Raw genomic sequence first — 21,134 nt, forward strand, 5'->3', positions numbered from 1 at the left:
GTTTCTCATAGCTAAGCCAAAAACAATTTACTAAAGTCACAGGATGAGCTGACTTTCTGTTGACCATTCATATGTCCCTCTGGGAATATTATAGGAATGTTTGTGTTTTTCTGTCAGAGGATGAAAGAAATGGGTTGAAAAGACTTCAAACATGGGGCACAAAGTGTGTCTGGAAGTGTAAATTGATTTTCAGTTTCATAACCTAGATTGTTTCGTTGTTGATATTTAGGATAAACAAAGCTCTAGCTCTGCCACATTGTTGGCCTCCATCTGTATTGCACAGGGTAAGGGCACATCGCATGCCCTGACTGTTGTAATCACTTGTGTGCTTTTGGTACACCAGAGGAAGCAGTTTTATGAAGTCCCCCCCGCCCACCAGCGTCAGGGAATTTTCCCCACATGGCCTCACATTCCGCCTTGTGTTTGCTATTTGTGCTGTAAATATCAAAGCTGCTGCTCTGCAAGTCATTGGAAAGGTTGTGTTAGTCTCTGATGTTTTTATTTTTTATTTTATTTTTTTTTTAGATTTAAGATGAGATTATATTAAGATGAGAAAAACCCTCTCAAACAAAGTGGTGCTATGCTTCTGCAGATCTCTTTCTGTGTGTGTGTCTCTCTTATTGTTACCCCCTGCAGCAGTGGCGTTACCACCAGCATTGAGACTTGCCGTTTTATTATCCAAGTGACAGGAGCGCTTTAAAAATGAATGCCTCTACTGAAATTGACTGTGGTAGGGAGGGGGGTGGAGAGTGTGTTTGTGTGTAAGGAAGAGTATGGGGGTGCGGACAGCCAATAGACTCGGGTCTCATCTGTGATGCTGCTGCTGATGAAAAGGAGGTGGTTTAAATTATTGATTATTATAATGAAACTAAACTCCTTGGGGTTTGGGACTGTGTGTGTGTGTGTGTGTGTGTGTGTGTGTGTGTGTGTGTGTGTGTGTGTGTGTGTGTGTGTGTGTGTGTGTGTGTGTGTGTGTGTGTGTGTGTGTGTGTGTGTGTGTGTGGGAGACAAGTGGAGAGAAAGACAACATGGGATGAGGATGTTCATGCCATCAGCAGTTGTTTATTCCTCCTACATAAAGCATCTGTATAACAAACATGTCTAACCACAGAGGAAGAAGCCCTTTGGGAGATGGTAACAGTGACAGTTTGTTGCATCTTTGCTATGCCAACGCTTTGCCCGGCTCTTGTGCTTTGCAGGCCCTGACATAAGCTTTCTATTCAGGAAAGTGAAAACACGTGGCCATATCTGAAATATATCTAGGCCAAAATATGCCAACGTCTTCTGTGTATCTCCTGAATAACACGTCACTCAAATCTTTTTGCCCCAAAAAGTTGCTTTTTACCGCAGCAATCTGTCCGCTTAGGGCACAGAAAGGAATAAATAACAGAAAACGGTGTTAAATTAAGTTAGCAAAACTTTCCTTTGACTAAAAACGTTCTGGCACTGACTTTATTGTTCTTTTGTAACAAATCCCACTCATAACTCAAGCTGGTTCAAACATATGCTGTTAGACCCAGGTCTGTATTTAATTAGCACACAGGGATTAGTAGTTATGTGTCTGACATTAATAGTTAGTTTGTTAAAATGACTCTAAATGGTAAAGGTAATACAGGTGTTAAAGTTTCTCAGGAGGCAGTAGTACTTCCATTAAATCTATCTTTCTCTCTCACACACTCCAGAGCACTTATAATTCAGACTGCAGGGTTTACTTCAGCACACAGTCAGAACTGCAGTCCATTTCTCAGACCTGTAGCGAACGATTGCTGTCCATTAAAATAACATTTGTCGATTGCCTTCACAGTTCAATTTTATCTATGAGCAGAATTACTGATAAATAAATAATAAATAAGGCATTAGAGGTGGTGTTTCCCATGAGAGACGTGATTAAAGGAAGGGAACATAAGCACATTGATTTAAGTACTGGACATGAGCCTCTTGGGCCTTTTGGTCTTTTAGAAATCTCAACACGTCACTTCTACCTATGTTATTCAGCTGGAGGAATAAGTGATATTGGGAAGAGATTTGTTACAAAAAGAGGTCAATTTTTAGATTTTTGTTTTATGTAGAGTTGATAAAGTGTGGATCTACTACAGTTGTCCCACAGGCAAAGTAGGAAAATGTGTGAGTGACACGACCTAGCCCAAACCCTCTCTGTTACATTTGGATATCCTTAGATTAATATGTGTTTTCTGGCCTGTATGGCTGCAGGTTTTTACCTCTGTGTCCTGTCAACATCACCCTCACATCTCCTCTCCTTCGCCAGTGCTATAATGAGGCTGTAACCCTATAGGGCCTGTTCTGTGTCCTCTGGAGTCACTCCAGTACACAATAGGACTTGTGCAGCAGTATGCCGCTGTCTAATGATGTTTTTTCTCTTTGAAGAATGCTAGCGACAATAGCACACCTCCTGTCTTGGATGATATCAAGTTCGTCCACTGTCATTCATTCAATTTGTTACACGTTGTTTTTCCTCTTTCTTTCCCTCCCTCCCCCTGTAGTTTGGATTGCAGCGATTTTTCATATTCTGCATTGAACTTGATCCCGAGAATTCTTGATTATCATGTATGTATATGTGTGTGAGGTTTCACTACTATTTCAGCTGTATGTGAGTCCCTTATAGCAGTTGTCAGAAAGAATAGACACAGAAATGTGAACTTGGCGTCCTGCTTGCGGCGTCACTTGACTGAAACTGGAGTGGGGACATTTGATCCAGCTTAAATAATTCACAAGGGTGGTAGGGTGTTTGTGCTTGTGTGTAACTGCTGTGCAACAATGACAGGATATCTAAAGCAGTAGCGACAGGATCATATATGGAAAAACACTGGGACCTGACTCAGAAAACACACACAGTCTGAGTCAGTGGAAAACCCGATGATTCAGGGCAAATTGACAGCAACATTCACACATTATATTTACTCAAAGAGATCCATAATTATTTTGTAGCATGCAACATGTTTTTTTTTTTCTTTAGTAATCCTAATTGGATGAGTATAATAACATTTACATAGGCTTAAGAGAAGCTTAAAAGTGCGCCAAACATGACAGGTACACAACAGTCCATGAAAATCCTCTCAGAGCAAAATATAAGTCAGGAAACATGGGAGGAAACAGAACAATTGGACATTTAGAAGAACAAGATGGTCAGGAAACCAGCATCCATAACTTTTGCCCTTTATAAATATAGACAGTAGAAAATGTATCTGTACTGTGTGGATGGGTTTGTATTCCAGAGACAAATTTAAGTAAGCATTTACATACAGTGTTAACTTGTCAGAGTACATTTATTTAGTCTTGTATGGATTAAATCTATTCAGTTTCAATTCAGTTATGCCAAACAATCTTTCTCAGTCTGGGTAAACTCCATGTCTTGGGTAAACTGAGCCGCCAGCATTTTGTGTGTGTGTGTGTGTGTGTGTGTGTGTGTGTGTGTGTGTGTGTGTGTGTGTGTGTGTGTGTGTGTGTGTGTGTGTGTGTGTGTGTGTGTGTGTGTGTGTGTGTGTGTGTGTGTGTGTGTGTGTGTGTGTGTGTGTGTGTGTGTAGTCAGTGGGATTAAAAATTGTTGCAGTCAGATCTTTGGCTGAGGATGGCGTCACGATGTTCTTTCTGTATGCTTGGTTAACACCTCTAACTCATCAGTCTGCAGGCAGTGCCAGTCAGCTCAGTCCTCCTGCTGCCCTGTCAGTGTGTGTTTGCATACACATGTGTTGACCTTCTAAACTGGTATGTAGCTGCGAAGCAAAGGACGCGTTCTTTGTGGCTTTTTCTCGCCCATTAGGATTAATGTTTTACTGTGCTGTTTGTAAGTCACACACAAGTTCACACACACTCTTTTAAAGTGCTCATATTATGCTCATTTCAAGGTTCACAATTGTATTTAGATGTACCAGAATAGGTTTACATGTGTTAATTTTCAAAAAACACCATCTTTTTGTTGTACTGCACATTTCTGCAGCTCCTCTTTTCACCCTGTGTGTTGAGCTCTCTGTTTTAGCTACAGAGTGAGGCATCACACTTCTGTTCCATCTTTGTTGGGAGTCGCACATGCGCAGTAGCTAGGTAAGGACCACTAGCCATTAAGAAGCAGAGTATGAGGGCATGCCACGCTAGCAGCTAGGCGATCATGTGTTACAAGTGACGCACACTCACACAGACGTTTGAACACAGATGCTGACAGACACAGTTTGGCTCTCACGATAATCATACTTTTCAAATAAAATCCAATGGGGCATTCTCTCAAGTGATATAACAGATTTGCACCCAAAAAAGCTTAGGATTTGGCTTCACCTCCCTCACTGTCATCCGCAGACTATCCAATTGCAGTGAGTATGCTGGACAGGGCTGCAAAGGGCTATTACCTTCATTACAGATAAAACTGCAGATAGGAACAATAAAGTTTCTCTGTTAATCATTTTGTCTATAAAACTCACAAAATTGTGAAAAATGCCCATCACAATAACCCATAATCCTTAGTGACATATTGAAATTGCTTGTTTTGTCTGACCAATAGTCCAAGACGAGGCTGGTACTCGAAGGATTAATCTGTCATCATAATAATTGCCGATTCATTTTCTGTCAATCGACTTTTTTTATAATCATGTAATTTAGGGCAGCAGCTATCGATTATTTTAGTAATTGAGTATTCTACCCATTATTCCATTGGTTAATCGAGTAATCGGATAAGAAATGCTGTTGCTTTACAGTAAATAGCAATAGTAAATATATAAAAGAGAGTTTTCATTTAGTTTGTTTCTCCGCCAGCAGCTAAGTTTACCGACAGCTCTCGTTTTAGCTTGTTTTCTAAAAAAAAATGAGCTATTTGCAGAGTAGCATGCTGTAGTTGTGTAAAACGCTGGATGAGGGACTGCATGCAGATGTCAATGTTACCTTGTGTAACTTGTCCGCTCTGTGATACACTGTCCAGAGTTTATTTTGCAGCTTAAAATGATCCCAAACCTTCCGTTGTTTTCTCCGCCTGTCTCTTCTCTTAACCCCTCACTATTTTCGCTCTCTTCCTTCAACTTGTAATCTGCGCCGTCAGTCTCCACAGCAGTGTCAGCCCGTCGTGCGACAGTAATAATCATCCGTGCGGAAACACAGCGGTATACAACGTCAGTTACATTGTTTAAACGAAGAATTTTGCATCGAGGACTTTTAGTAATCAAATTATTCAAGTTACTCGAGGAGTCGTTTCAGCCCTAATGTAATTGTTTCAGCTTTAATACTGGCGTTTGCATCGCATTGCTGTATTGAGCAACTTTATTAAAATGATTCATCTGGAGCCCTCTGGGCAATATGGCTGAGATCAATGTAATGATATTAAGAATAGGTTTCCGATATGGTTACCATGATATGCCAACTCGCATATAAAATCATCAAACTGATATTCAATGCAACGAGCTATTATTCACCTCTTCACCAAGACAAAAAAAACTCTTCAAACACGTAAAACAAAGTTTTAATAACTCAGCATTTTGCTTGAAATCATAAATTTGTACAAACGGAACGTTGTAAAACTATACTAAGATATGATCATAATACAGTTTTACTGAAAGTCAAGGTCAATTATTGCTGACCCTGAAAAGACTCACAGAGGTCCGTGAACTAGAAAGGGAGACAGGAAGTGCACAGAGCATCAGGAAGGGCTAGGAGTTGAGTGTTTGCTGACGTTCAGCATTTTCATGGGATACAGGAAGTGTCAGGCCGGTGCAGGCCAGCGCTTCCTGTCTCTCCAGATCTGTGTTTGTGTGTTTGTACCTGCCTCACCGATTCGCCACACGCTGTGGACAAACAAAGGACGCCTGTACTTTTCCAACCACCTCATGAATCCATAATAAAGTGTATCTGTCGCTGCTTTGAATATACCATCTTTAACATCAGCCTTTATGTGTCCTGTCTTTGTACCTCTGTCTGAGGCACACCTCTGGACTAATGTGACCCCATTAGAGGCAAAATTAATAAAATGTTTGCAATTAGATAACGGGCAACGTGTGAAAATGTGTTCTTCTCTTTTGCAATTGGTTATTCAACCGCTCATCTCTGACATTGGAGGGAAGAAGAGGGCGAAGAGATGGAAAAGGAGCTAAACATGTAGAGATGGAGAGGTTTAGTCTCAGGAGAGGAGGGGATGGGAAGTAGAAAGGGACAGAATGTAGACTAGAAGACGAAACAACTTAACTGAATGTCGGAGAGAAGATATAGATGTAACCGCAGAGTGAAAGAGATGAAGAGAGGCAGACATGCTATCGGTCGGTCTCCGAGTTGGATCATTACAGCTGGATTTTTCCACGTGGCCTAGTTTTTCCCCTCCAACTCCCTCGCTCCTGCTCTCCTCTCACGGTGGATCTGTGCCCGCAAGAAAACTACCTCCTCCTCCCTGTCCTCTTCAATCATCCAGCACAATCTTTCTGTCTCTCTGTGTCAGTATTTTTCATCTACTGTACAGCTGTTGTCACTTCAGGAGCTGCAAATAAAGCTTTATAATGACTATTATTATATTATGATTTGGAAAACAACTCTGTGACATGTTACAGTTATATATATATATATATATATATATATGTGTGTGTGTATATATATATATATATATATATATATATATATATACACACACACACAATATTATTGATCTCATTGTTGCTCTTTTCTGCGAGTTATAGCTGTTTAATTTGCTTTTCTCTGTCTTCGTCCTGTCTTCGCTTTTCTTCTCACTATCGATCCTTCCTACTTTCTTCCTTTCGTCTGCATTTTCCCACGCACTCTCACTTGCTAATTTCATTATCTCTTAATTCTTCCTCCCCCTCTTCTTGTTCTAGTTCTTGTTCTTCTTCTCTTTCCTTCGCTCTTCCCCTGCTTCTTCCCTCCTCCCCTCCCTGGTTTCCCGTCTTTCCCCGGTTGCTTCCTGTTTGGTCACATTCTCCAGCCGCACCTGACTGTGTTGGCAGGGAAAACCAAACGCTGTCAGAGCTGCGGCAGGGAGAACGAAATGCTGACCGAGCTTGGAAGCTTGCACTGCTGTCCGTAGTAGGAGAGGTGAAGCTGGGGGGGGGAAGCCTTTAGGGAAATCAAACGCTCCCAGAGCTCTGGGCTCCACTAGGAGGCCTCTCCTCCCTGCTGGGACAGAATGCTTGTTATTAATGCATTAAAAATGGAGATCAGAAATATTGGAAACGTCTTGAGTTATTGAGATAAAGACATAAGCACTTTTCTACTTGCAAGACACAAAATTACTAATGGAAAGAAAGATTGTTTGATTGTTTAATTTTAATAGTATCAGACATATTTACAGTGAGGACAGCGCAAGTGAAATAAACGACGCCACAGAATGCAAACAAAAAAAAGAACTCCGTCATAGTGACGCCCAGCTGCTGTATGTATATCAGCTAAAAAGAAAAATACTGCAGTGTCAAAATTAGGTCTCTCTTGCGCTCTCCACATTTTATCTTTACATGCAGTCTCTCCTCCCCTTTCTTCCCTGTTCCCCCCACTCTTTCGCCCCCTTTTCTCCACCCTCTTACTGTTCGCTCCTCTCTGTAGCCCTCTGGGCTCTTACATAACCAGCACCCAGCTGATTTTTAGTAAAACAATCAATGAGCTTCGTTGTGTGAGTGTGTGCGTGCGTGTGTGCGTGCGTGTGTCATGGGAGAAAATTCAGTTGAATGGTCGTGCAGGCTGCAGCCAGCGAGTGTGAAATATTTGCCCCAATGTATAACTGTGTGTGTTGGTGCATATTAGTGTGTTTGTGTGTGTGGTAACAGGGGCCCTCTCTTCTGTCAGCAGCACACAGGGCCTGTGTTCATGACAGCCTGTAACAGTGAAGGCTATGTGGCCCGACCCACATCTTTAAAAACTTTTCTACAGTGTTGCGTGGCGGTTGTCGGAGCTCCCGGAGTTTGCACTGATGCCGCAGAGGGACGTTTGTTCCATCTCTGTTTGTGCATACTGGATGGTGAATGTATTCGCTAGAAAAGAGGGGGAGGAATCTCGGGCTGTGTGTTTGTGTGTCAGTGTCTGCATTCATTTGAAGGAAAAAAAATAGGTCAAGAATATCAGTAGATGTTGCCATGCATGATATCGTGTGTGTGTGTGCATGTGCATGTGTGTGTGTGCGTGTGATCCTTGGAGCTGCGCCATGACTCGATAATAAGGCTCCGCAAGGAAACAGAGGGAAGAACACACTGCTGTTGCTTTGACCTTTGTGACACACAGTCACATCCAATCTCAGACTAAGGCTGAATTTGAAAAGACATCTTTTCCTTTCCGTTCAGATCACATCACATCATCTGGCATTAAAAAAAAAGACAAAAAATAGCTGTCTAGGGTGAAAATGCCGGCCCTGCTTTTTCAGATGGAAGGGTAAAACAGTGACATGAGCCTGATTGGATGTGGCTCGAGGCTGTGTAGTAGTAAAGTTATGAAACAACTTTCTGTTGCCGCTAACCCATTCTGTGAAATGTCAACAGAGCCACTTACGTAGCACAGCTGTTGCCATTAACCTGTATTAATGTTTATTCTGTCAGGCAAGGATATGATCATAAACCAGGAATTTGATGGGCATGTCAGTGCAGCAGGAATTGCAGTTTATCTGGTTAACAGGTAGTTTGTTCAGTTTTGTGACTGCAGAAATGAAAAAATGGAAATAAGAACAACGAACTCACGAGATTAGCTGTATGAATATCAGTTTAACCAGATGAGACTCAGCAGAGGAACTGGGCTGTGTCTGTCCCACTTCTTACCAGATGTTTGCTGTGAAGCTGTTTTGTTGTTTGACCGCTGAATGAGGCTGAAAAAAAGAGATCTAGCTGTATTCATATTATTGGCGTATCTCAATGTGGATGGAGATCTTTACAGAAACGACTTCAAAACATAAGTGTGGAAGCATTTTATTTTCACCCATCAACAGTGTTTTCAAATTTAGCCAGCTTATTGTGAACAAACTCTTGGTGTGTGTGTGTGTGTGTGTGTGTGTGTGTGTGGCAGTAGAGCACTCAAGATGACGATGGGGAGAGACAGTTAATAAATTAGTCATGGACGCTGCTCTAAAAGCAATATAGGGGACCAGTGGTTAGTCTGCAGTGTGAATCGATTGCACACTGCTAGACTGGGGCGGAACACACACACTAGTCCCCTATAGGGCATCATCTGTCTGAAGACTATACTGCATTCTCTGTCTTTTTCCCCCCTCTGTAATCCTTTTTCATTTCCCTCGCCTCCACAAGGAGAATTAATGGTTGGCCTTTTGAGAAGTGTTCAGATATTCTTTTGGTGCTAATTCACAGATTAGCTCGTGCGTTTTTCTGTCTCATTGGCCTACTATGTGCAGCGAGGCTGAGCCGCTGATGCCAGTTCTGTCTTTCAGTGTTGATCCAGCTCCTTGACTCTTCCACCTCCCTTTTCATTCTCTAGTTTTCTTATCTCTTCCTGTTTCTACTTGTTCATAACCACTATCCTGGAGAGAAGAGCTGTATTACATTCTTAATCTTCTACTCTTTCACCCCTTCATTTACTCCCCTTTATACTCTCCCTGTTAATTTTCTGATGAAGGCAGGAAGCTGTTGCCAGTTGAAGAAGGTAAATCTATACCTCCCCATGTCTCTCCATCATCCTGTCATTCAGATAGAGGTTATTCAATCAGTCTCTACCTCAGTGAGATAGAAGGCTGAGGGGTGGGATGCTATAGTAGACCACCTTTATCTGTATATTTGCATGTAAGGTATTCCACATGTCTGGAAACCTGATGCTTCAAATCTTATCAGATTTATCACGGTCATGCAGAGACATTTAAAAAAAATGACTATACACAGATGAACTACAAATCCTAAAGGCCTGATAGAAGAAGTAACAGACAAACAGACAGTAAGAATATAACCATAAAGACGATGCACAAAGGCACATTTTAAAGCTCAGTTGAAGAAAGGCAGAATAAACAAGATGATATAATATTTGGTATTTTATTTATTTATTTTTTCTAAATCGGTTTGGTCCACATATCTTTTACCAGAATCAGGAGAAAGGCGTCAGCGGTGGTAGTGTCTGTTGACGCCCAGGGCAGCTAATGTTGGAGTTTTGACTGTTTTTGAGTCATGCTGAGTTGTTGAAACATGAAAAAAAAAAAATTTGAACAAATGTTACTTTTAGCAAGGAGAAGCAGACGAGGAGAAAAAGGAATTGCTGCAGGAGAAATATAAATTTTTTGTTCCTGCAGCTCAGCAGCAAATTACTGTTTGTTTTCAAACTGTTCATACTCATGATACTATAAAGTTTGTTCATTTAAAACACTCTATATGACATAGGTTGCCTTAGCAGTGCATGTATACATTTATTTTAACGTGAACCAGCATCAGATTTGTATTTCCAATTCAAGATTTCTTCACCAATCTAATTCCTCTAAGTCAGTATCTTTTTTTTATTTTTTATTTTTTTAGAGAAGAGAAAGAAGTTATAATGAACCATTTAAGTATCTATATACTATACTATACCATATTTTTTGTCCAGGCCCTCTAATAACTGTGTGAACTGTCAGTCCAGTCCGATTGGACGGGTCTATTGCTCTTAGATCCCGTCAGATGAAAGGATGTGCTGAGTGGCTGTGAGTGTCGACCCCGGCTTGTGACTGCGAGAGAGGCAGGGTGACTTTTAATCTGCTCCAATTCTTTCAGCCTGTGACTCTCAGCTGACTGCACACTCACTGTGGGACACTAGGTCACACGCTGGAGCTGGGCCACTTACTCTAGCAGGTACACACACACACACACACACACACACACACACACACACACACACACACACACACACACACACACACACACACACACACACACACACACACACACACACACACACACACACACACACACACACACACACACACACACACACACACACACACACACACACACACACACAATTTGATTTGTAGATTACTCCTGTCTTTCCCAACCTTGAAGGAGTTGTGAGACAATAAACAGGGCAGGAAAGCAGAAAAAAACAGACCTCAGACCTTCTTCTAATCTTTGCTTTTTTTTCCTTGTGAATAACTGGATAATATTTCCTCTTTTATTCCTCAAATTACTCAAACAATCACTTTTTGGTAGCCTGACAAGCCAGACCCACATCAAGATGTTGGGTCTGGGAACTCACCATTGACAGGGCTCAAACCGAGGGGCGGGATAAACGGTTGTCTTTCAAATTCTCTCTGCACGCCATAGGATAGCGCTACAACCAGGCAGAGCAACGAAGAAGGTGGCAGAGCTAGTTGATAGATTAAACTTTTGCCGTATCCGGTTGGCAAAACTCTGAACACATCTTCCTTTTTTAAGAATGACTTCAGTGCCGTTCTTTTCTCAAAGAAAAGCTTAACTCCAAGTCTTCCAGAAGACAGCTGTTCCCAGCAGCAGCAGCCATAAGCCCGCCCACTGACTCTATACACAATGTGATTGGCCTGACTAGAGTTTGGTGTTTCCAGCTCACAAGCCAACGGAGAGTTGCTAGACTGACCCTGGCTGCAAATTAAATTTGCTGTCGCTAGGGTGCGTCTAGATTTCTAGGCTAACTTTTTGGTTGACTTTGTCTGATTGACTGATTCCTGTTTTTTAAATGTGAGGATTTGCTGCTTTTCTCCATTTCATAACTACTAAGGGCCCTATTTTAACGATCTAAGTGCACGGCGTGAAGCGCATGGCGCAGGTTTGTTAGGGCGTGGCCAAATCCACTTTTGGTAGTTTGATGGCGGAAAAAAGGGTCCGTGCGCCAGGTGCATGGTTCAAAAGAGTTGTACTTAGTGTCTTCATTAATCATAGGTGTGTTTTGGGCGTAACATGCAATAAACCAATCAGAGTGTCATCACCCATTCCTTTTAAAAGCCAGGCGCGTTTGTACCTTGGCGCATTGTTATTATGATGGCGGATTTGCACCGTAATATTTTTATTTGTAATCTTTTGCATGTTTGTGTGTGTAACAAGCATAGTGTGCGCGCGTTATGCATAAGCCTAGGCACATTTTACTAATTCGCTGTTAAAATAACAATGAAATGCTGCGCTATTGACTTTAGACCAGGTTTTTGATGGTCAATGGCATGATCGCTTCCAGCTGCCTCAAGATAGCAATACGCCCAGAATGCACCTGAACACACCTCCCTGTAAGACCAGCACGCCCATGGGCGCAAAGATGGGCTCAGGTGCATTTGCTATTTAAACGACGCGGGCGCTGGACGGTCTTAAAATACCAAAGACACTTGCGTCGGGCTTTGCGCCGCGCCGCGGGTGCAAGATAGGGCCCTAAGTGTTTTAGACATCTTAAAATAAGCATTTTTACTATTCTTTACAGAAATTTCTATTAGATTGAATACAGTTGAAGAAATCGGTAATATAATTAGCCATTAATTGCAGCCCTAATTGCCATAGAATCTGTGTTGAGTGTGTTTATGTTTATTAAACACATTTCTCTGTCCACTCCTCTTTGATACCTTTTCCCAGCGTATTGCTAACAATCCACACTCCATAAGCCTCGTGTGTCAATATGTGTGTCTGCGCGTCTGCTCGTTGCCGTGAGGTGGTGTGAGGATTTGCCATTCAAATCAGGTTGGGAGGGTAATCTGGTCCATCCTGGCAGAACGTCACACAGACAGCCCCCCAGTGGGGACCGAGCCCTAATTCCATTCATCCACTTTAGTACACAAATGCCATGGCGAGGAACTGGGACTCCCCCCTGTCACAGTGGACTGCTCCATACCCTCACATCTCTGCCGTTTCAGGCCTGTACCACTGATGCTGCTGCTGCTGCAGGGGGTTCACTGTGGTTCTTACGTGATTCAAGGTGGCACTGGCATCATGGAGTAGTAGGCAGCGTGTCAAACTTCAAATCCTATCCTACAGACTACAGAAAACATCTTTGTTTGGTACAGATCCTCGCAGAAATCACACTATAATCATTTTCATTTTGTAACTTTTGATACAACTTTAGTTGACTAATATATTAAACTAAGTCTGTTGCAAATTGTGGCCTTTTTTCCTGAGAATAATGAGAATAACGATACAAACATGATCATTCCCTCCAATATCGTGAATCATACTGCAATCGCAATATCAGTCAAAATAATTGCAATAGATATTTTCCTCATATCGTGCAGCCCTAATTTAGATTTGATTTCTTGATGAACAGAAAGCTGATTGTCTTTCAGAGAGATACAATTTGGCAGTTTTAACAGATGCTGAAGTTAAGCCATATGACAAGATGGCCATATTGCCGCTAAGAACCTGACATCACAGTAGTCACAGTTCCGATTCATTCTGCACCTGCAGCCTTTGACATTAAATGGCACACTGCTGTCCTGCACTCCCTCACAATTGCTGCAATCAGGTTTTTAGTGTTTTAAGTGTCTTTCTTTTAATTGTGGATCCTTTTCAAATAGTTCCTCAGGTTATCGCTGCAGGAATACACCCTGCTAATGTTTTTAGACATTGTATGTTGTAGCCTTGGTGCTGATGTTTACTGTCCTCGTCCTGAACCTCTGCAGCACCCTCTGTGTGGTCTTGTGAGTGTAAAGACTTTGGATTCGTCGTCTTATTTTTATCTGTCCTTGATGAAACCCCTATCATACCATTCTCATGACACAATCTCTCCTTCACCTCCTCCCTCTTTCCTTTTTTTCGTCTCCCCCCGTCCCACAAGTTTTTCTTTTTCATATTTGTCATATTTGATTGAGTCTCTTTCATTGCCATTTTCTGTTATCTTTATCTCAGCTGTGATTTTTTTTTTTTTTTTTTTTTTTTTTCCTCCATTTCACTTTGTTGCAGTCAGGTGATTATTTTTCACACTCTCGCTCTTCTTTTTTTCTTTTCATCATCCCTTTCTCTTTTCCTCCTCCTCCTCCTCTCTATCTTTACTAGGTCAGTAGTCAGAGCTGTTGTTAGTCTCTTACAGCTCCAGCTCCTTCTCTTAACAGGCTTTGCTCCTAATTGAGAAACTCTAAAATTACCATCCTGCGGGCAAGACTGTCTCTGAGAGCATGAATATCATTCAGGGTTTGTGTGAATGTGTGCGTTTTCATTTTCTGTCTCAATTTATTAGCACTGGGGTGCGTGCAGTCTCTTATTAGGATTGAGCTAATCAGCTGCTTTTCAGCAGATGAACTGTCAATCAGAAACATTCTTGTTCATCAGCCATTAATTGAATAATGCATTTTTTGTTTGACACAGCGAACATTTACATCATCAGCAGATAAATAAGTTCCACATTAGTAGAACATTTATTTGGTTTATTAGCATTGATCACAAGATCATTGCCATAACACTGACCTTATTAAGTACATGCTCTTATTTGCTATTCATATCCAGTCTAGGATCAGATCACAAGTGTATTGATTCTTCCGCACGATTTGAAGTCAGAGATCAGACTGATTGCTCCGGGGCCTGACAGTCGGATCAAGAGTCAGAGAGATAGGATGTTGGGTGAGAGGCTTGTATAACTTCAGTTTCAATAGAATAGAACAAAAATTGAATAGAAGTTGTAGAAATAAAGATGCAAAATTTTGGTTTACAAGTTAGATTTTTGCACTACATAAAGTTGGGGGAAATGTCTGTTTCACCCTGTTCCCATAATATCTATATTTCTTTAAAATATACCAAGGAAGATGCACCATTTTGTTTTATTACTGGTTTTAGCTTCCTACTGAAAAACAGTACATGAACATTTCAACTAACACAGCCATGCCCCTCCACCTTCCATTTAAACAGCCTCTCTTTTTAGCAGCTCATGCCATTGGTTTACATTGTCATGACATGATCGGTTGCTTTATTTCCTGCCATAGTCAAATCAAGTCAGTTTTGTTTATACATGCTAAAATGGTACACCACATACGACCATTTCTATCCTAATACCCTCATACAGGATATCCGTCAAAATAAGGACGCAAGATGCTCTCTAAATGGCATTTTATGAGTTGAAACACCAGAAAAATGATACTGATAGTTGAATGTGTGATAGTAATAGTGCCTGAGGATTCAATAGCCTGGAATTGTATGTGATGGACCGAGTCAGCTAACAGGACAAACATTGAGATGGATTGCAGCAGGGGGATATTGACCCGTGCATACTCCGACTTGCTACCTGTGTGTCTGCATTTAAACAGATTGAATGCCCTCTGTCACTAATAATCTATCCCTCGGTCGCCTGTTTTAATGATTGCCACATGCTCACATAGGTGTGTGTACAAGCCTAAGTAAAGGGATACACATTATGTCTGTGATTATCCGTGTGAATGCACACATCATTTTGGGCTGTTAAGTATGTCAGTGTGTGTGTGTGTGTGTGTGTGTGTGTGTGTGTGTGTGACCTGGCTGGCACGTCCCACTCTCCGTGACCTGCTCCATCTGTCAGAGGATCTTTGCACCCTTTAATCACCAGACTTCACCCACAGAGCCCCGCTCTGTTTGGCAGCCATCTTGGATGTCTTTATTATATTATTATATTGTCCTTCAATGCCCAGTATGTATTTTGGCCAAGTTGATGTTCTGATAATGATTAGTTTTTTTCACTTTCTTTTCGGGATCACTCCTGCATTCTGCAGTTTTTGACAGGCTTACAGTGTTCTGGGCTACATCAGCTAGTGTTTTAAAAGATTAACATGCATATGGAATTTAAGTCAGAGGGCTGATTCAGGAATGTTAGCAGTCTCCTAAGAAGGACACACAGTCCAGAGGAAATAGCGGACAAAACATAGAAATCACAGTTGGAAAATTAATAAGATATTGTTATATTGTTTTGGGTTTTAAAACAATCTCTAAAGTAGATTTAATAACTTATTTATCAGCATGGTCTAATGGGGCATTAAAAAAAACATGCCACCATTCAGAGAAGAAGGGATAATAACGGGGGAAGGGTGCTGCTCTCCTTCATGTTAGCAGGTCTCCTGGATTTCCCGTCTGTCACCCCTCTTTTTGCTAATCCTCATCCCTCCCTCCCTCCCTCCCTCCCTCCCTCCTAGTCTGACGTTCCCTCACTCTGCCTCTTCTCTTTTTTAATCTAAACGTTTAGTCAGACAATAACATTCCTGGAGGGGGGGGGGAATGGATGGATGGATGGATGGATGGATGGATAGGGTGGAGGCAGGGAGGGATCATGGCAACCAGCTCTTAAGAGTTGTTAAGGGGATTCAGAGGAGGGAGAGGAGGAGGTAGATGGATCGGAGCAGACGTGGATGTTGTAGGTCGGTTGTGCATACATTGCACTGATGGACACTATGAGGCGCTACATGTAGCATTTTGACACAATATTGCAAACTGAACTGAAGCTGCAACGATTAGTCAATTAGTTGTTCATCAGAAAAATAATAAGCGACTATTTTGATAATTGATTTAAGTCATTTTATTTCAGCAAATATGCCAAAAAATAGCTCTTTTCAGCCTCTCAAATGAGGATTATTTTCTCGTTTTATGTCATTATAAATGGAATATCTTTGGATTACTTAAGACCACGTGTCAAACTCAAGGCCCGCGGGCCAAATCCGGCCCCTCGGAAAATGTTGATCCGGCCCGCAAATCAATTTAGGTTCATGTTAGAAAAAACTCTTCTTGTTTCTGTAAATATTCAACTGTTTGCTGTTTTACTGCTGACATTCTCACGAGAAAAATCCTGGGAGCCGCTTCCTGACCTTGTGGGAGACAACATCAACTTTTGTATTATGACTTCAGTTTTGCTTAGGAAAAGCTGCTGAAGGCTTTCGTTTTGTTTTCTGTACTATATTGCTGTGAGTGCTGTAAAATTGTCTCTACTTGTAAGTAAGTGAACTTTGAGACAATTTCAGTGATTCTGTCCATCTCTTGATAATAATTATAACAGTTCACAATAACTTTTAGCCCGCGTAGTTGTGCGCCTAACCAAAAAGGAGGGAAAATGTTTGCAAACTGCAATTACACGTCACGCAAAGCCGAATTTGGCAGTTTTTCCGACTTTACGAGTTTGCATATTCAGGCCTACTTTTGAAAATGTAATCAGAATTATTTGCTAAATTCTATGATGACTAAATAACTTTTTTGCTGACTTTTTAGGGCTTTATGTGGGCCAAATTGTATGTGAAAAGGCTATATGAGACATGCAATGATACAGTTAAATATATTTTACTTTTTCCGATTAAATAAAATCATGTCAATAAACTATACATGTCTGATGTGACCCCTGCTTTAGACTGTTGGTCAGACAAAACAAGACATTTGAAGTCCCACCTTGGACTCAAAGAAACTTTTAAACTATTTTCCAACATTGTATAGATTAACAGATTAATAAACGATCAATCTATAGTGAAAACAATCGTTAGTTGCAGCTCTAAACTAAATAGTTGGCATCGTCTGGTCTCTGTACTGCATACTGCAACAGATTTACATTATGTGGAAATTTACCAGACTACTAAATAGTTTAAAACTTTTAAAGTTTTGCAACGTAGTCAATAGTAAAACTATCTTCTTAAGCAAAGTGAATCAGAAAATATACAGACCCAGAGTGATGTGAGGGAGAGGGAGGGTGGAGAAGTAGCAACATCATCTATGCAGCACAAAACAAATGTTTTTTTTTCTATTATTGAGAAACAGTAGTCTAAACAATGATTAAATATTTCTGTTATTGTTTTGGTTTGGTGGCCACATGATAATACTCCAAATTAGATTTCTTGTGGCGCACGCTGCTGCTTTCACAGTCAGTTATACCTGTCACATTGCTGGCTGGAGATTAGTCAAGTCATTAGTGACCTTGTCAGACATTTAATGAGAAATGTTGAGCAAGTCATGACTGGCTGCTGCTTGGCAAAGAAAACGGCAAAATAATTTAAGATAGATTATTGCTGCAGACAAGACAAACAAAATGCCATATTGGCAGGAAGAAGTCGCCTTGGGTGATAGACAACGTGGAGGAGAGTGAGACTAAATAAAATTATAATTGTAATCAACTTGATTAAAAAAGATGATAAAATCCAACACACGTTTCAGATGAGAGAAAACTTAAGCTCACGACGGTCGGCAAGTCTTACCAGTAGAACAGGACGAGGGAGAGAAGACAGTGTTATGGCACTGACCAACACCCTGAGGAGACAACCGTCATCACAAGTCTTCCATTATAGCTCAAGGGTGTGTGTGTGAGAGCTTGCGGAGCCACTTTTAGGGACACAATCACACAATTATGTCACGATTTCTGTTAATTTTAGTGTAAACGTACCTCTATATACGCAGTCACATGACTAGAGCTGCAAAGATTAAATGATTATTGGCAACTATTAAATGAATCGCCAACCAATTGATTTGAGTCATTCGTTATGTAAAATATTCTCTGATTACAACTTTTAAAATGTTCTAGTTTCTTTACTCCTCTGTGACAGTAAACTGAACATCTTTGAGTTGTGGACAAAACAACAAAACATTTGAGGACGTCATCTTGGGATTTGGAAAGCACTGATCAACCTTTTTTTTTTTTTTTTAAAGACTAATTCTTGATTAATCGAGAAAATAATTGACAATGAAAATAATCGTTAGTTGCAGCCCTACACTTAACACGTTTATGACGGATAATGGAAACTGTGTGTGTGTGTGTGTGTGTGTGTGTGTGTGTGTGCGTGTGTGTGCGTGCCAGCAGTGACACAGCAAAAGAGTAAAAGTGAGGCAGCAAGAACATTCCTGAAATAACAAACATGATGGAGGGAGGAGGAGGAGAGAGGGCTGGACTGTTTTCTTCTACTGTTAAAGAGGCAGCATATAATCTGGGGTGAGAAAGACACGCAAACTTACAAACGTGCACTTTAATAACAACCCTTGTGAGGACATTCAGCGATACAATGACTCTGCATACCTCTTACCTTAACCTAAACCTAATCCCAGTCACACCTTAAGCTCTAAACCTGTCCCAAAAAGAGCCCCTAAATGAGTTTGGACTGAGAATATACCATCTCTTTTGATGATTTTTCATCATATTTCTGTTAATGTGAGGACTAAAAATGTAGGAATTTAAGAATGCAAATGTAATACTCCTTTCTAAACTATTGCATGCACAGCTGGTCTCCCCAGAGCTCCGCTTCTGTTTCTCATTTAGGCTTAAATGTTTCTCGACTCCAGCAGTTACCACGCGGTGCTCTGCTCTGTGTCTGTCTGCTGGCCGGAGCCCATGTTAACTTTCTGAAGCACATGTTAGTTTTTTCTGATGTGCTGATATATGGGTTCTGGACACGCAGCCCTTCCTTTTAACACGCAACCAGTCAGTTTAATGAAATCAAATAACATTTTCAGATTTTAGATTACATCAATAATCATTCAAATCACACATAAATTCAACTGCTGTTCATCTCGCTTATGGCTCCACCCAGAATCTGCATTGTAGTTCTTTCATATATATATATATATATATATATATATATATATATAACTCGCATTATTTTAGTATTAATTAAACAGTACTTTTCTGTTTTTCTTGGTCCATTCCTGTCTTTTTTCTTCTTCTTTTTTTATATCTCTGGTCTCACTATATGTATTCACATACACACACATCTGATTTATCCTTCTTAACTTTGACCCACTTTCTAGTCTTCTCTTGGAAAGCAGGCTTTTTCATAATGATGTGTGTAAAGATGTAGCAAGCCTGCTGTATGGCAGGTGGAGCTGACTTCAGCATCTGTCAGTCATCAGCTAACTCATTTCTTACAACTGCTGACTCTGCTTTATCTTTGTGAAATACTTTGAAAAATATATAGTTCGCAGAAGAAGAGAACTTGTATTTGTTTAAAAAAAAAACAACACACCTGTACTAAGTGATTGATAGCTTGTAGAGCAGTTTTTATGCTTTTGGTTACTAAATTATAACACTTAACTTGACATTAATATCTTTTGGCTGGTTTAAATGACTGCATGCTAAAAATTATATGGCGCTATCACAGGGTTTTTCCTGACTCAGAATGGGCCTTTGGTGGGACATATTGAGTGGCGGGTGTGGGGATCGAAGACTTAATTTCCTGCATTGTAAAACATTTTTAGGCACCAATTTAGGTGAAAACGTCTTTATTTATGTCTGGGAAAACATAAAAATCTGGTGGTAGGTAACATTTAAAAATATAATGGAATATAATGCCGTAAGGGGGATTTCGCATCCTGGTCCTGGGCCCGGCTTTACCCCAAAAGTCCAGTTTTTTAAATTAATATAAACAGGGCTTGGCGGTTAAGTTTGTCCTTAAAGAGCACGTTTTGCTCCTAAGTTGAAAAATGAAGGAGTGACTTACATTAGGTAACTGCTATCACCGTTGTAGCTAATTTGTACATTAATACAATCGTGTTATGAATACAAAACGTGTAATGTCTTCTATTTTGACGTTTTGGCGCCCGTGAGTTTTCTTTTGGCGCTGGCTGAAAACTTCTTTGGGGGGGGCAAAGCTTTCTCTATGCAGGAAAACCGCTGTATCAGGTGTACCTGCACTTTACCGTCATGTTGTATTTAAATTAATTTTAATTTTGCATGGTGTCCACAAGAAACAAAAGGAAGATTTAGCCTTGCAAGACAGATCAGGATCTGACCAGGCTCACGTGGCTGACAGGGTAAGAGTGATACGTTGGAACTTATACGATATGTTCTATTCTGAATCTGATCAGATGATGGAAGTATAGTGCAGATGTTGTAAAATATAGATAATCTGATTTTGATATTTTTCTGTGTTGGTTCCTATTTAAATGAATGTCAGGACATTTAATCTGAAGCTGTTTGCTTGTTAGAAGCCAGATGGCAGTCAGCCTCTGCCCTCTGTTTCCTGAAAGTGTGGATATTTTTAAATAAAGTTATGAATATTGAATTAGCGCGGCAGTAAGCACAGTGTCTGTCTGCACATCTTGTTGTTCTCTGAAATCAGGTCACTCTGTGGGTGAATGGGTGCTCACATGTTGGAGCCTGTAATGTTTGTTCAACCATAGATGCAGTTCATGTGTAATAGGCTGTTCGTTATTACTGTAACGGAAATGCATGACATTTTCAGTGCCAGCGGTTTCTGTTTGAGCAAGAAAGCCAAATATGTCTAGATATATTCTGTAATTGGTGTTTCTGTGTTTCCCCCCCCCAGAGTTGCGTGCTAGTTGGCAGACTGTTGCTAATACCAAAACCTTTAAACCACTGTGTGTCAC

The 21,134-nt window shown here is 40.7% G+C and overlaps 1 protein-coding gene and 1 long non-coding RNA gene across 13 annotated transcripts in view; both read left to right on the top strand.

Moving 5' to 3' along the window:
• The window catches only part of macf1a (microtubule actin crosslinking factor 1a), a 240,862-nt gene that overhangs the window by 20,827 nt on the left and 198,901 nt on the right, over positions 1 to 21,134 (top strand). The window lies entirely within an intron of this gene.
• On the top strand, positions 100 to 16,549 carry LOC116047091. The gene is made up of 3 exons (XR_004104317.2): positions 100 to 112; positions 2,854 to 2,862; positions 16,468 to 16,549. It is a non-coding gene; the product is annotated as an uncharacterized LOC116047091 (long non-coding RNA).

The sequence above is a fragment of the Sander lucioperca genome, chromosome 14, assembly GCF_008315115.2.
Source record: "Sander lucioperca isolate FBNREF2018 chromosome 14, SLUC_FBN_1.2, whole genome shotgun sequence".
NCBI lineage: Eukaryota > Metazoa > Chordata > Actinopteri > Perciformes > Percidae > Sander > Sander lucioperca.